Source organism: Antechinus flavipes, chromosome 1, assembly GCF_016432865.1.
Source record: "Antechinus flavipes isolate AdamAnt ecotype Samford, QLD, Australia chromosome 1, AdamAnt_v2, whole genome shotgun sequence".
NCBI classification, from domain to species: domain Eukaryota; kingdom Metazoa; phylum Chordata; class Mammalia; order Dasyuromorphia; family Dasyuridae; genus Antechinus; species Antechinus flavipes.
In genome coordinates this window covers 315897278-315913714 of record NC_067398.1, presented here as the reverse complement: position 1 = coordinate 315913714, position 16437 = coordinate 315897278, and positions in this window count along the sequence as shown.

Here is a 16437-nt window from a genome sequence, read left to right as displayed (position 1 = left end):
AGGGCAAGGCTCAATTGACCAAACCTAGTTACCTTGTCCGTAGGGAAGATATAAATTAGGTTATTTTTCACTCTTTTTCAAAGTGTCCTTCCTGACTCCAATTGGGGTTTTCTTAGCAAATATACTACAGTGAATTTATATTTCTTCATTTTTTGGTAGATGAAGAAACTGAGACAAACAAGAGTTAAGTGACTTGGTCAAGTCATACAGCTAGTAATTGTATGAGGCTGGATTGAGTCTTCCTGGTTCCAGCCCTGGCACTCAATCTACAATATTACTTATCTGCCCTGGACTAGATTAAAGAGAAGGATAAATAAAATTTGGTTAGGGAAAGGAGGGAAGGATAAAAAGTCCTTGCTTAGATTGTTTTTATTTTTCCAGTTTTTTTTGTTAATTAAAGTTTTTTCTTTTCAAATTTTTTCATTTTTTTTGGTTTTGCTTGACTGATTTTTGTTTCATTTAGTCATTAATTTCCATTTGTTCAGTTCTGAATTTTAGTGAATTTTTTTAACTTCTTTTTGTAATTGTCCAATTGAATTTTTAAATGAGTTGTTTTGTTCTATGAAATTTTTTTCCACTTCACAAATTCTGTTTTTTAAGGAGTTATTTTCTTTTTCCATTTTACTAACTCTGTTTTTTAAGGAGTTATTTTCTTTTTCTGTTTCTCTAGTTTTCTTTTTTCATTTTATCAAATCTATCTTTTAATGAGTTTTCCAAACCCTTTTGCAAACTTTTCATTTCCTTTCCCCATTTTTGTTCTAACTCTTTTAAGATCCTTTTAAATTTCTTCTAGGAGAGCCTTGTATAAAGGGGACCAGGTTATATCACCTTTCGGGGCTTCATCTGGAGACAGTCTGCCTTTAGTCTCCTCATGGTTTGAAGTTTGTTCTTCTCTTTCACTATAGAAGCTGTCTATCGTCAGAGTTCTCTTTACTTTTTTACTCATTTAAAAGAAAAAAGTTAAGGTCTGCTTTTAGGGCAGGGGAGTTTTTCCAAGCTTCCTCTACAAGCAGCAGCTTCCTCTATAAGTGGCCACAGATGCGCTGGGTCAGTGCTGACTCACTCTTGGTGCTGGGTAGGCGTGGCCAAGTCCCATGAGATTCTGGTATTTTGGAGTTCACTATTGACCTTTTGTGTTTGTGTTGGATGTTTTCTAACTTCTCTGCTGATCTACTGGCTTGCAGCCAGGGCTGAGTGGCCAACACTGCTGGAGATTCCTCTCTGTAGATTCTCTGCCTTGCGGAGTCCACACCACTCTGGGATTCTGTGCTGTCTGCCTGGCATTTGTACTCAGCTGCTTGGCCTGGCTGCCTCTGTCCTGTTTCTGATTGAAACAGACTTGTCTAGTCTGTTTCCTTCCCGTCGATTCTCTGCCAGGCGGAGTCTGCACCGCCATGGGGAGAATGCACCCTGCGGAGTCTGCACCACTCTGGGATGCTGCACTGTCTGCACGGTTTGTGCTCTTCTGCTTGTGCTGGTTGCCTCCCATTTCCAACTGAAACAGATCTTTTCTGGCAATCTTTGAAATTATCTTCTCCTGGTAATTTGTTGCACTCCCAATTTTTGTGGGTTCTGCTGGTCCAGAGCTAATTCAGAGTCTGGATTTGCTTAATTAGTCTGAAGGTTGTAGGAGAAGATCAGCGAGAAACATGTATTGTCTCCTTCATTTTGGCTCTGCCCCCAGAAGTCCAAGCTTTTTATTTTCAAAAGATATGCAAGGATAATTTTTCAATATTGACCCTTACAAAACCTTATGTTCCAAATTTTCCCCTCCTTTCCTCCATCCCCTCCCCTAGATGGCAAATAATCCAATATATGTTAAACATGTTAAATCCAATATATGTATACATAGTTATACATCAGTGTTGCTGTACAAGAAAAATCAGATCAAAAAGGAAAAAAAGTGAGAAAGAAGAAAAAATGCAAACAACCAACAAAAAGAATGAAAATGCTATTTTGTGATTCCCCACTCAGTTCCCACAGACCTCTCTCTGGATGTAGATAGCTCTCTTAATCACAAGATCATTGGAACTGGTTTCAGTCATCTAACTGTTAGAGCCACATCCATCAGAATTGATTATCATATAATCTTGTTGCTGTGTACAATGATCTCCTGGTTCTGCTCACTTCACTTAGCATCAGTTCATGCAAGTCTTTCCAGGCCTCGCTGAAATCATCCTGCTGGTCATTTCTTATAGAACAATAATATTCCATAACATTCATATACCATAATTTAGTTAGCCATTCTCCAACTGATGGGAATCCACTCAGTTTCTTGGCTCTATAAAAAGGGCTGCCACAAACAATTTTGCACATGTGGGTCCCTTTCCCTCCTTTAAGATCTTTATGATACAGGCCCAGTAGAAACACTGCTGGATCAAAGGATATGACTAGTTTGATCATCTTTTTTGAGCATAGGTCCAAATTGCTCTCCAGAATGGCTGAATCAGTTCACAATTCCACCAACAATGCATCAGTATCCTACTTTTCCCACATCCCCTCCTATATTCATCATTAGATTAGATTGTTTTTTTATTTGAGCCTCAGAGTCATGTTCTCTATACCCAATAGATTAGGAGTCAATAATTTTCCACATACTCCTAAATTAAATATTCACACTGTAATTTTCTCAGTTTATTTTAGAAGTTGTGAATTTCCACAATACTTGAAATGTTTTAGAAGTATAAGTAGTTGCTTTGGAGCTAAATCCAATTTTTGGGGGATTACTCATAATATAACTCTTTTATATCAGCATAGATAATTGTTAACTAGTAACTGGTTTTGCAGAATAAGCTTACTTGAAATTAATGTTGTATTAGGAATATTTATGAAGTTTTCTTTATATAAAAATCCAGGTTGACTTAACACATTCTGTGGATATTAGCTAACATTTTTCTTAAGTGCTAAATAAGAATGGTAGAGGGACAGCTAGGTAGACAGTGACTAGAGTACCAGCCCTGGAATTAGGAGGACTTGAGTTAAAATCTGGCCTCAGACACTTGACACTTACTAGCTGTGTGACCCTGAGCAAGTCATTTAATTCAAATTGCCTCACAAAAACAAAAAAAGAAGTTAGAAAGATTGAGGAGCCTAGGAGTTAAATTCTGACCTGAATTTCATAAAACATGATATACTTCATTTTGTATCCGGGGGAATAATTTATTCATAAAATTTTGCTGCTTTGGAATTTTAGCAAATGTTTTCTTTGACCTCAATCAAGATAACTATTCCTTTCTCTAAGAGTACCTAAATGTATTTTTAAAAAATAATGCTTATACATTTTTATATAGTAAAGAACTAAAGTGGATTTAAATTATTCGTAGTCTTTTTCTTTATGAAAAATAGAAATTTCCCTCAAATTCTCCTTCACTTTATCTTGTTATAATATAATATAATCACAGGATTAATGTGTTATTCTCAAGTATCATCACCAGAAAAATTCTCCTGATGTTCTGGATTTACTAATAGAAGACTTGAGTTTGGATTCTATATCTGCCTTTTGCCATCTATATGACCAAGGCATTAAATCTCTTTGGGCTTCAGTTTCTTCATCCATAAAATAAGTGTTTTGGTTAAATCAAGGGTGTGCTCATATAGTCTTAATAACTAGTTTTCCAAAAATGTGTCCATAGAGCACTTTTAAATATAATCTGCATTTCCTCCATCATTTTCTTAAATCTAGAATTGGACAATCAAATCAAATCAAGCCACAGATTATAATTTTGTTATTTCTGAATTGTAAATTCTCATATTGAAAATTTAACAATTGGACAGCCTTTTACATTCCCTTCCAAATCTAAATCTTTGATTCTAAGAAGGCAGCATGTTAGAGTGGAAAGAATATTGGATTTGCTGTTGGAACTGGATTAAATTCCTACTCAGCAGGTCATTTCAAGATTTTAGGCTAATCTCTGGCTTTCCAGTGCCTTATCTATAAAATAAATGTTTTGAACTTTGTCTTCTGAATACCTTTCTGGTTCTAAATCTGTGACCCTACTAACTTTACTAAAACAAAACCTTGTCTATAGCAAGATAAAGGAAGAAAATGGACATCGTTTCAGCATGGCATTTCCCCATTTCCTTTAGTTTCAAAGAATTTTTTTTCATTTACTTCCAACTGAGCTGAAGCTTTTACATGTGTAAATGCTATTTCTAGCAATGGATACATTTCTAAATAAGGTTTCTATCTAACAAAGTGATTTGATTGTCTATTGGAGTACTTCAGTATCAGCTCTTAATGAACCAATGCCAATACAGAGTTGTAATGTGAATAACAAAAGATTGAGTGAATCTTTGAAAATATATATCTTCCTGATCATACCTTCATTAGGCCAATATTAAAGTTATTTTAAATTCTCTGAGCAAGTCCTAGATAGTGAGAAGAAAGTAATTCTATAACTTAAAATACTCAAAAGAATAACTGATCCAGATAAACTCATGTCCTTATATAGAAAATTAAACTATTTCTTCCTAAGGGTGTATTATAGTATACTTCAAGTAGCAAATGAGCATATGGTAATTTTTGAGCTATACTTCCAACCAATAATAGTAGAAAGGGAACTGGAATGCAGAGGGTATTCTAAAAAGGGTAAGTTGGGATTTAGCCCAAATTTTTAGTCATTTAAGATACTTTCACTTCATTTCCACAGTGGGTTATTCTTTCCTCTTTAAACTTGCTAATACTAAAAATCTATCTTACATTTGAAAATTACAGAAGTATTGAACTCTGATATATTTCTTTTGGTGACAGAAGGCATTTTTTTAGGCATCAGAATCCTAAATGAATTAACTTTGATAAAATTTATCCTATCAAGTATCCAAACTTACTAAGGACATTTCTGGCTCTATGTGTAAGCCATTTCTTTATATGCATCTTTTCTTAATGAAATTATTATTTATATTTCAACAATAAGTCTTTTATGTCATAGATGGATATATTTGTTGGTGTTGATTACAGTCTATTCCTACTTCATCCTGTGCAATTTGTCTTTATGTTGTTCACTATGCTGGAGGCTTTCTACTTAGTGTAATCTTAGGACTGACCACATGCGGCCCTTTGTTCTTGCTATATTGTTGGCTTACTTCCTTTTTCCATAATACATTTCCTGGATATATGCCTTATATCTTTTACAAAAATCCTTTTCTGTTGCCTCATTAAGGTACAGAGATGACCCTAAGCTATGCCAATGGAGTACAGGTGATGGCAAATTCTAATATCCTGGAAAAGTTTAATTATAGTTCCAGTGACAAAGAGCTGGAATAATTTTTACGGAACTCATCTCAGTTAAGACTTGGGTTCAATCTTGCCTCTGGTGAATACTGACTAAGTGATCCTGGCAAGTCACTAGGCTATACTCGAAAACAATACATTGTAGAGCAGGTGCAGAGCTCATAGAGGGAGGGAGTTTGGTAAATCAATGACAAGTCCAATTAAAAAAAAATATAGTCCCATTAACAGACTGTCTGCCATCTGGAGGCCAGCCAAGGAAAGTACAAAGAGACTCATCACTAGTAGGTTAACTGGCCATGATAACTGTGCAAAATGAAAACAAAATGAGTTTTTCATGCAGCCCCCTATGACTTCTATACTATTAACTTTATAAATGTGAGATCCTTGTCCAATGATCAACAAGCTAATATTGTAGGATCTAAATAATATCATGAGGAGATTATCATTTTGCTTGGCTTCAGAGTCCAGAAGTGGGGGCAATGAGTGGACATTGTAATGAAGCAGATTTATTTTTGACTCAATGAAAAACTTCCTAACCATTGGCATTATCTAATGAGCTATTTTGGAAGAGGGAATAGTTTGCCTTTCAATGAAGTCTTCTAACAAGGACTGAAATATTACCCAATATATTTTAGAGGAGATTTTTTTTCTAGTTTGGTTTTAACTCTTTAACTCAATGACCTTTGAGGGGTGGGGTCCCTTATAGTTCTGAGATTTGCTGACATTATTGATATTCTCATAAGTAAAGAAGACCTAAGGAAATTTTAATTAAACGAGAAGGATAGTTTATAAGTGCTTCTTGGAGAGAAAAATGAATCAAAATCTAGTCTCACAGAGCTTACAAAGAATTGATAAGTATTTTGATAAAAGTACTTGAGAAGAACCTTTAAATTAGCAGACATTCTAATACTTTGTGATTAGTGCAGAGGATGGCAAAAAAAATATATATTAAGAAATAAAAGAGACCAAAAGCTTGGCGGGAGGGCGTGTCCACAAAACATTCAGGTAGACCTTTTATAAATCCCCTCCCCCCCCCCCAAGATCAGAAAGCCCTTGATGTGGCAAATACTGACTTAATGTCATTAAAAAAGATTTGATTTTATATCAGGAAATCAGCTTACCAATGAGGGAGTCATTCTAAGTGTGTTATGAAATCAGCCCATTGATTTCTTACTGCAAAAAGCAGCACCAAATTAGAAGAAAGCATAAAGATAAGAAAATTTGGTGAATACAACAGCTTCAACTTGATTTATTTAAAGTTTATTTAAATTTTAACATCACAAAAATTGGAAAAAAATAAGGAACTGATCAACACAGAATCAATTTCCTAAGGAAACAATATAAAGCATTTGTTACAATGAAAAGGTCAAAACAAGTTAACTGTTATCTGACAAACTAGATCTCTTTGATAGGCAGACAGACAAACACTGCAGTCAAGAGAAAAAATTTTTGAATGTAAAATCCTGTGCAAAACTTTATAGAAGAGTATGATAGAAAATCGTGGGCTCAATAATTAGTAAGGGAAAAGTAAGTTTTCAGTAGTGAGAGAACCAGTTGTCAAGGTCATTCCAATATCATTTAAAAAAATTAAATTAGAAAAGGTTCAACAACAAAGAAAAGCAATGGTTTATCAACATTTTTATGACCAACTTTAAATTAGTGGAGCCATTACATTTGAACTCTTAACATCATGGACTCCAATGTGTTACAAGAGGATATAGAAATGATACTAAAATGGTAAATGGTAAAAACATTTGGACTAGACCAAATATGGAATAATTCTGCACCATATTAAGAATGTGGGGCATTGATTCTTTTTTTTAAATTATAGCTTTTTATTGACAGAATATATGCATGGGTAATTTTTCAACATTGACCCTTGCAAACACTTCTGTTCCAACTTTTCCCTTCCTTCCCTCCACCACCTCCCCTAGATGGCAGGCAGTCCCATACATGTTAAACATGTTAAAGTATATCTTAAATACAATACATATTTATATAGTTCTCCGGTTGCACAATAAAAATCTAATTTAGAAAGGTAAAAATCTGGGAAGAAAAACAAAAATGCAAGCAAACAACAACAGAAAAAGTGCAAATGCTATGTTGTGGTCCACACTCATTTCGCAGTGTTTTTCTGCTGGATGTAGATGGTTCTGTTCATCACTGATCAATTGGAACTGAATTGGATCCTCTCATTGTGGGGCATTGATTCTTAAGATATCTGAAAAAAAAACAAATAAAAATATTGAAAAGAAAATCATGGATATTATTGCATTAAAAATTGAGAAGACAATAGTAGCTACTGACTCATATGTCTGCTTTCTTATCTTTTTGTAGTAATCTGTAATAATGTTACTGAGGTAATATTATTGATTGATATATAAGAAGAGAGAAAGTAGGTTTTTCACAAATGATAGATTTGTAGACTACATCTTTACAGATATACAATTGAGTGAAGATAGATATAATATAAAATCTCAGTGTGTTTTATTTGTTAACTTTGAAAAGCTCTTATTTTGGACTAACAAAATGCAGGCTTAAAGGCTAACATGTTATGGTTAGACAAGTGTCTCATCTCTGCCACTGTTCTCTCTGCTTCATTTCCTTCTCTATAAAATAAGGGCATTGGACTAGGTGATTTCTGATGTTTCTTCCAATTCTAAATCTGTGATCTTAAGATCTATCAATGTAGTCTCTGAGATGTCTTTTCAAAGATACTCTGCTCATTAATAGGAAGTGATCTATCACATAGGAAAATGCACACTCACCACTGTCAATGAGGCTATTCTCTGGTATTCAAGTGGAATTAGGATAATCCATATGGTGTGAAAAAGGCTTTAGCTTTGGAGTCAAAAGGCCCAGGTTTGAATCCTGGCTTAGATGCTCATTGCCTATGTGATCTTTGGCAAGTCACTTAGCCTTTCTGGGGATCTTTTCCTCATCTGTAAAATGAAGTATTAAATGACCTCAAAGGTCTCTTCTGGCTTTTACTTTATAACCTTATGAAAGAATTCTTATGAGATCATGGCAAAATACAAGTGATCCTTTTTGCAGATACCATTGTGATTATAGAATTTTACCATTATTATTGTTGTTGAGTTGTATTTGGCTGTTTTTATGACTCCATCTAGGGGTTTTCTTGGCAAAGATAGTGTAGTGTTTTGCTATTTCCTTTTAAAGATCATTTTACAGATAAAGAAATAGGCAAACAAGTTTAAATGACTTGCCTAGGCTCACATGTCCAGTAAGTATTTGAGGTTAGATTTTGAACTCAGAAAAATGAGTCTGACTCCAGGCCCAGCACAGTATCTACTTAGCCACCTAACTGGCTTGAATTTCACTAATGTTTAGTCAAATATAATCATTAGGGAAGGGATATAACCATGGGAAAGAACAATAGGAAGCAAAGTTGACACTGCAATATCCTAATAAATTAGGTACCTGACTTTCAGAACCCTGTTATCCCCAGATACCCTACCACTTTCTTGTTCAGCTCATTTCTCTTTCCTCTTTCACTCTAATTCTCTAAAGAGCCCTTTGCTTCCAGGGCAGTAGAAGAGTGAATGTTTTTCTTTTCTTTTCTTCCATGAGCCATGTCTTCTACAGGATTGATTACTTTACCATTGTTGTGAAAGATAGGACTGGAAGCAAGGATATCCTTTGGGAGGCTATTACCATTGTTCTGGTGAAGAAGAGGAACTAAATGGTGAGAAATAAGGGAGGTAGTAACAACAGATAGGCCTAGCAATGTGGTTTAGTGGTCAGGAAGTTGTCAAAACACAGCTTAAAATCAGGGCACCCACCATTCCTAGGTCAAGCATCTTTTCAAAGATGCTTTTCAAACTACCCATCACCCTCCAATATTACCCACTTTTCAGTTTTCTTTTTAGGTTACAGATTTTTTTCCCATTTGATTGTAAGCTTCTTGAGGGCAGGGATTGTCATTTTTTAAAAGAATTTTGTCCCCAGTCCTTAGTACTGTGGATATCCCATAGTAGATGCTTAATAAATATATATATTGACTGATATTCCTTCTTATATCATTTTAGGAAATTTATAAAATATGATTAAAATAAATGTTGCCTAAATCCCCTCTCAATCCTATAAACTGAATGGATATGAGAATTGAATGAAAGGGAAGAATCAAGGCAGACATATTTTAGAAATGAGGCTTTTATCAGATTTTTTGAATGTAAAAATGAAAAACCTTTTAATTTAATGTGATCAAAGTTGTTTATTTTCATAATGTTCTCTAGTTCTTCTTTGGTCATAAATGCCTCCTATTTCCAAAGATATATTAGGTAAACCTTCTAATTTATTGGCATATAATTGGGCAAAATAGATCCTCCCAATTGTTTTAATTTAGTCTTCATTGGTGACAAATTCAACTGTTTTCATTTTTGATACTGGTAATTTGGTTTTCTTCTCTCTCTCTTTTAAAAATCAAATTAACCAAAGATTTATTTAGTTTATTGTTTTTTTTCCCTATAAAACCAGCTTTTTGTTTTATTTATTAATTCAATAGTTTTTTAAAAATTATTTATTTATTTTTTTTTGCTAAAGCAGTTGGGGTTAAGTGACTTGCCCAGGATCACACAACTAGGAAGTATTAAGTGTCTAAGACCAGATTTGAATTCAGGTCCTCCTGACTTCAGGGCTGGTACTCTATCCACTGTACCAACTCTTACTTAAATTTAAAAAATTTTTTTTTCCAATTAAACATAGTTTTCAACTTTTGTTTTTATAAGACTTTGTGTTCCAAAATTATTTTCTTTACATTCCCCTTCCCCAAGACAGCAAGTAATTTGATATAGGTTAAATATGTTCAATTCCTTTAAATGTACTTATGTATTTGTTGTGTTGTGCAAGAAAAATCAGACCAAAAGGGGAAAAAACCATGAGAAAGAAAAAACCAAAAAGTGAAAATAATATACTTTGATTCATATTCATTCTCCCTGGTTCTCTCTTTGGATGTGAATGGCATTTTCCATTCTATCTCACTTTCAATTTTATTAATTTCTCCTTTGAGTCTCAAAATTTCTAATTTGGTATTTAATTGGGAATTTTAAATTTGTTCTTTTTCTAGTTCTTTTAATTGCATGCTCAATTCATTGATCTTGTCTTTCCCTATTTTGTTCATGTAAGAATTTAGAGAGAAAAAAATTTCCCTAAGAACTGCTTTCATTGCATCCCATAAGTTTTAGCTTATTGCCTTATTATTTTTCTCTTTGATGAAATTGCTAATTGTTTCTATGATTTGTTGGTTGATCCACTCATTCTTTAGGATTAGATTGATTAATTTCCAATTAGTTTTTAGTTTATCTTTCCATGGCCTTTTATTACATATAATTTTTTTATGAAATTATGATCTGAAAAGGATGCATTTAGTATTTCTGCTTTTCTGCATTTTATTGTGAGGTTTTTATGCCCTAATACATGGTTAATATTTGTGTAAGTGTCATGTATTGCTGAGAAAAAGGTAGATTACTTTCTATTTACATTCAGTTTTCTCCAGAGGTCTATTATATCTAACTTTTCTAAAGATTTTATTCACCCCTTTAATGTCTTTCTTTACCTAGTTCTAAGAGAGGGATGTTGAGCTCCTTTATTAGTATAGCTTTGCTGTCTATTTCTTCCTGTAACTGATAATTTCTCTAAGGATTTGGATTTTATACCACTTGGTGTATATATGTTTAATACTGATATTACTTCATTGTCAATGATACCTTTTAGGAAGATGTAATTTATTTCCTTATCTCTTTTAATCAATTTTTACTTTTGCTTTGTCTGAGATCAGGATTACCAACCCTGCTTTTTTTTTTTTTTTTTTAACTTCAACTGCAGTGTAATATGTTCTGCTGTTGAATGTATCTCTTTAGTTCAAATGTGTTTCTTGTAAACAATACATTGTAGGATTCTTTCCATCTTATTTCTCCCATTTAAACTTTTTTCTTTCTTTTCATCTTGCTCTTTCTCATCAGTGTTTTCCTTCTGACCCTCACCATCCTCAAGTATCTGAGGCCAGATTTGAACTCAAGTCCTTCTAACTCCAGGGCTGGTGCTCTATTCACTGTCTACCTAGCTGTCCCTCTACCTTTCTTATGTAGCACTTACGAAAAATGTTAGATAATACCACAGAATGTGTAAAGTCAATCAGGATTTTTATATAAGGAAAACTTCATAAATATTTCTAATACAACATTAATTTCAAGTAAGCTTATTCTGCAAAACTAATTACTAGTTAACATAATTATTTATGCTGATAGAAGAGAGTAATATTATGAGTATCCAAAAAAAATTTGTGGTTTCTCCTCCATCTTGGCTCTGCTCCCAGAAGTCCAAGCTTTTTATTTTCAAAAGATATGTATGGATAATTTTTTAACATTGACCCTTACAAAACCTTGCATTCCAAATTTCCCCCTCCTTCCCACCACCCCCTTCCCTAGATGGCAAATAATCCAATATATGTTAAACATGTTAAATACAATATATGTATACATATTTATATATTAATCTTGCTGTACAAGAAAAATCAGAACAAAAACACTCGTTCCTCTCTCCTTTTCTCCCTCCCCCCTTCTTCCCACCTTTCCTCCTCTCTTCTTCCTCCCTCCCTCTTTCCTTTTTTTTTATTTTTTTTTATTTTTTATTTAATGATTACTTTATAATGACAACATTATTCCTTGCACTCGTTTCTTTTCCGATTTTTTTTCCCCCTCCCTCCCTCCACCCCCTCCCCTAGATGGCAAGCAGTCCTTTATATGTTGGATATGTTGCAGTATATCCTAGATACAATATATGTTTGCAGAACCGAACAGTTCTCTTGTTGCATAGGGAGAATTGGATTCAGAAGATATAAATAACCCGGGAAGAAAAACTAAAATGCAGATAGTTCACATTTGTTTCCCAGTGTTTGTTCTTTGGGTGTAGCTGCTTATGTCCGTCATTTATCAATTGAAACTTAGTTATGTCTCTTTGTCAAAGAAATCCACTTCCATCAAAATATGTCCTCATACAATATCGTTGTCGAAGTGTATAATGATCTCCTGGTTCTGCTCATTTCACTTAGCATCAGTTCATGTAAGTCTTGCCAGTCCTCTCTGTATTCATCCTGCTGGTCATTTCTTACAGAACAATAATATTCCATAACATTCATATACCACAATTTACCCAGCCATTCTCCAATTGATGGGCATCCATTCATTTTCCAGTTTCTAGCCACTACAAATAGGGCTGCTACAAACATTTTGGCACATACAGGTCCCTTTCCCTTCTTTAGTATTTCTTTGGAATATAAGCCCAATAGAAACACTGCTGGATCAAAGGGTATGCACAATTTGATAATTTTTTCTCCCTCTTTCCTTTCTCCCTTTCTCCTTCCTCCCTCCTTCTTTCCTTCCTCTTTCCTCTTTCCCTTTCCCTTTCTCCCACTACATTCCTCTCTTACTCCTCAATTTCATCATTTAAAATCATAAAAAAGATATTATCCTTTTATATTGTACTCACACACACTATATATACTCCGTCTAACTGCCATAATAAGAGGTAAATTCTAATGAGTTACAAGTACCAACCTCTCTTGTAGGAATATGAACACATAAATCTTATTAATGAAGTCCTTTATGATATAATTTTACTGATTATCTTCTTGTGATTCTCTAGAGTCCTGTATTTGAAAATCAGATTTTCTAATCAGCTCAGGTCTTTTCATCATAAAAGCTTGAAACTCCTCTATTTCATTGAGTAATCATCTTTTTTTCTAAAGAATTATATTCAGTTTTGTTGGGTAATTGATTCTTTGTTGTAATCCTAGCTCTATTGCTCTCTGGAATATATTCCAAGCCCTCTGGTCCTTTAATGTAGAAGTTGCTGAATCTTGTGTTATTCTGATTGTGTCTTTACTATTTTTGAACTGTTTGTTTCTGCGTGCTTGCATTATTTTTTCCTTGACTTGGGAGTTCCCTGAATTTGGCTATAATATTTCTCAGAGTTTTTATTTTGGGACCTCTTTCAGGAGGTGATCAGTGGATTCTTTCAATTTCTATTTTACCATCTGGTTCTAAAATATCAGGACAATTTTATTGATAATTTCTTGAAAGATGATGTCCAGACTCTTTATTTGGTCATGACTTTCAAGTAGTCCAGTAATTCTTAAAGTATCTTTCCTGGATTTTTTTTCAGTTGGGTTGTTTTTCCAATGAGGTATTTTATATTTTCTTCTATTTTTTCAGTTTTTTTATTTTATTTGCCTGAGTCTTGATGTCTCATAGAGTCACTAGCTTCCATTTTCCTAATTCTAATTTTTAAGGAATGACTTTCTTCAGTTAGCTTTTATATCTCTTTTTCTATTTGGCTAATTCTACTTTTAAAGTAGTGATTTTCTGCAGTGGATTTTTCCCCCGAGTTGTTCAATTGTATTTTTTAAGGAATTGATTTCTTCAGTCAATTTTTGTCCTTTCACTTCCAAGTTGTTTACTGTCTCTTGCATACTGTTCATTTCTTTTCTCACTTTTCTTCTTCCTTTCGTTTTCAACTTTTAAAATACTTTTTGAGTTCTTCCAAAAAAGCTTTCTGGGCTTGAGACCAATTAATTTCCCTCTCTGAGCTTTAACATGTAGGCATTTTGTCCTTTTCTGAGTTGATGTTTTAACCTTCCCTGTCACCACAGTAGCTATCTATGGTCAAAGTTCATTTTTGTTTCTTCCTTATTCATTCATTCGCTTGTTTGGTTTTACCTCTTTCATGGCTTTTAAAGTTGAGCTCTGCTGTTGGGGTAGCAGAGGTTCTGTCTGAGTTCCTTGCTCTGGGAGCCATTGGCAGGTTCACTGGATAGGGGTAGCATGACCTAGTCATTCCTGTTGTTGTCTGGTTGCTGGTGCTGGCAATTAGCTTTCCAAGCTGGGGCAAGAGGCTCAATACCTGCTGGGCCCCTGTCCTGTTGAGGCAGGATAAAAGGGTATCAGTTGCTAATCGTGCTCTGGCTTACTTGGACACTGTCTGAGCTAGGTTACACTCCCCTTTCATCCACATGAGAGAGACTTTTCCTGAAGTCCTTCCAACCTATTTTAAATGGAAAATTATTTTGTTCCATCTCTCTTTGTAGGTTCTGTAGCTCCAGAATTTGTTCAGACTTTGATCAACTTCTTGGCTTCTCTTCATCATCTTGCCTTTGCCAAGGAATTTTTTAAAAATAAATTGTTCATTTTTATTATCACTAAGAAAAATGTCAGTCTCTTCTTTTAGCTCAAATATTTTTTTGATGGACTTTGATTTATTTTACAATGATAGAGAAGTCTTCCATATCATCACACAATTTGAGGAGCCTTATACAAAATAGACCATTTTTTAATAAAGTTTATTACTCATGTGAGAACTTGAAAAATTGAACATAGCTAGCTCTTCACTTTTATTTGTCCCATATATTAGTTCTCTAATGTTAATATGTTATTGATACCATTAATAACATGCTAGATGCTTCACTAAGATTTGTCTATTTAGTCAATATGTATTAAAAACAAGTATTAACTATATCCACTATATCCACTATATCATGTTGACTTTTGCTCATAAATCTTACTAAATATTCTTAACACATTTATCCAGGAACTTCTTAAAATCCTAATTCTGGATGAAACTGGGGAGCTAGTAGGTGGGCAAAAAAAAGTATCTAATTGTCACTAATTCAGATTCTAGTCCTGTGATCAGCAAATTTTCAGGAAAGGGGTTGCTAAGTTGCTGAATCTTCTTCTGGATTCTGGTAGAAATGGATGGAAAATAGCAAAAGAAGGCGTTACTAGAAGAGTACTTTTCTTTCTTCTGCTAAAAAATTTTTTTCACTTCCTACCCCACACAACACACATTTCACCAGAGATTCAATTAAAATGCAGATACTCCCTAGATAATGATATTCCTAATCTTTCATACTTGAATTCAGTAATTAATAAATTTCATCTATTAATACTATCCAAACCTTAAAACAAAAATAACAAACTATTATGTTCACTCATCATTTTTAGGCAATTAGGCGGTATAGTGGCTATAGCTTAGACAATTATAGTTTTGTGATCCTGGATAGATCACTTAGCCTCTTTGTCTTTGTTTCCTCAACTATAAAATGGGGATAATAATGGCACTACCTCCAAATCTTATTGTGAGGAACAAATGAGATATTTGTATGACAATTAGCATTGTGCCTGGCACATAGTAGGTATTATATAAATGCTTATTCTCTTCCCCCTTAAAACAATTTATGCAAATGATATTCTTAGTTCATGTTGCATTCAAATAAAATTGAGAATTACAGTTTTTAACATAAATATCATATAAATAAATTAAACATTGATAAGAGCCTTTAAATGTTCATATTCATAGCATTGTTAATATTATGAGTAGGATTATTTTTAGTGTAGAATTTCAAAAAGTATATTATCTATTTATATTGTTTTTATTAAATAATTAAATTATATTTTAAGCACTAATTGAGATTAATATTTTTCAATAGGTACAGCTAAAAACTCTAACACAGATAATACTAATAGTAAAATTTGTATTACTTTGTTTAATAAACTAGAGAACTCTTTTTTTGCATATAGCTAAAGCATAATAAGATCTTCAGGTTCAATATAGAAGTACAGGACAGATCTGTTAACTGGTCTTGTTCAAATGGAGTAAGACCAAATAAATTACAATTGTCCAGACAGATTTAGAAATATCTTAGTCTTCAAAATAAAATGAGAATTGATTCTATAGAGTGGTCAAAATGTAGAGGGCAGGAACTCTGAAAAGGTATACTTAAGGCTCAGTATGACTGATTTAATCTTACAACAAGGTGTTAACTCAGTGGAATTAATATAATTATTCTCTAGTTTACATGTACTTAATACTTAGTATAGTTCTACAAGATTGACATCTATAATGATGTAATTATAATAGAGTATATAAGAGCTAAGAGATCTGGGAGGGAACACTGACTTGGAGATAGACAGAGAAGACAGAATACTGGAGGACTCAAAGACTGGTAGAGACTTCAAGATTGAGACCCTCATGGTGGCTGACCTGTCTGCCTTCATACTCTGTCTCCTTCACTTGGGGCTGGTCTAGCTTTCTGGGGGATTTCAGATGGGCTTTAGTCTTAGTAGAGGAATGCTGGAGGCAGGAGAGCCACCGGGATAGTGGGAGATTGAAAGTCTCTCTTCTAGTCCTTGTTG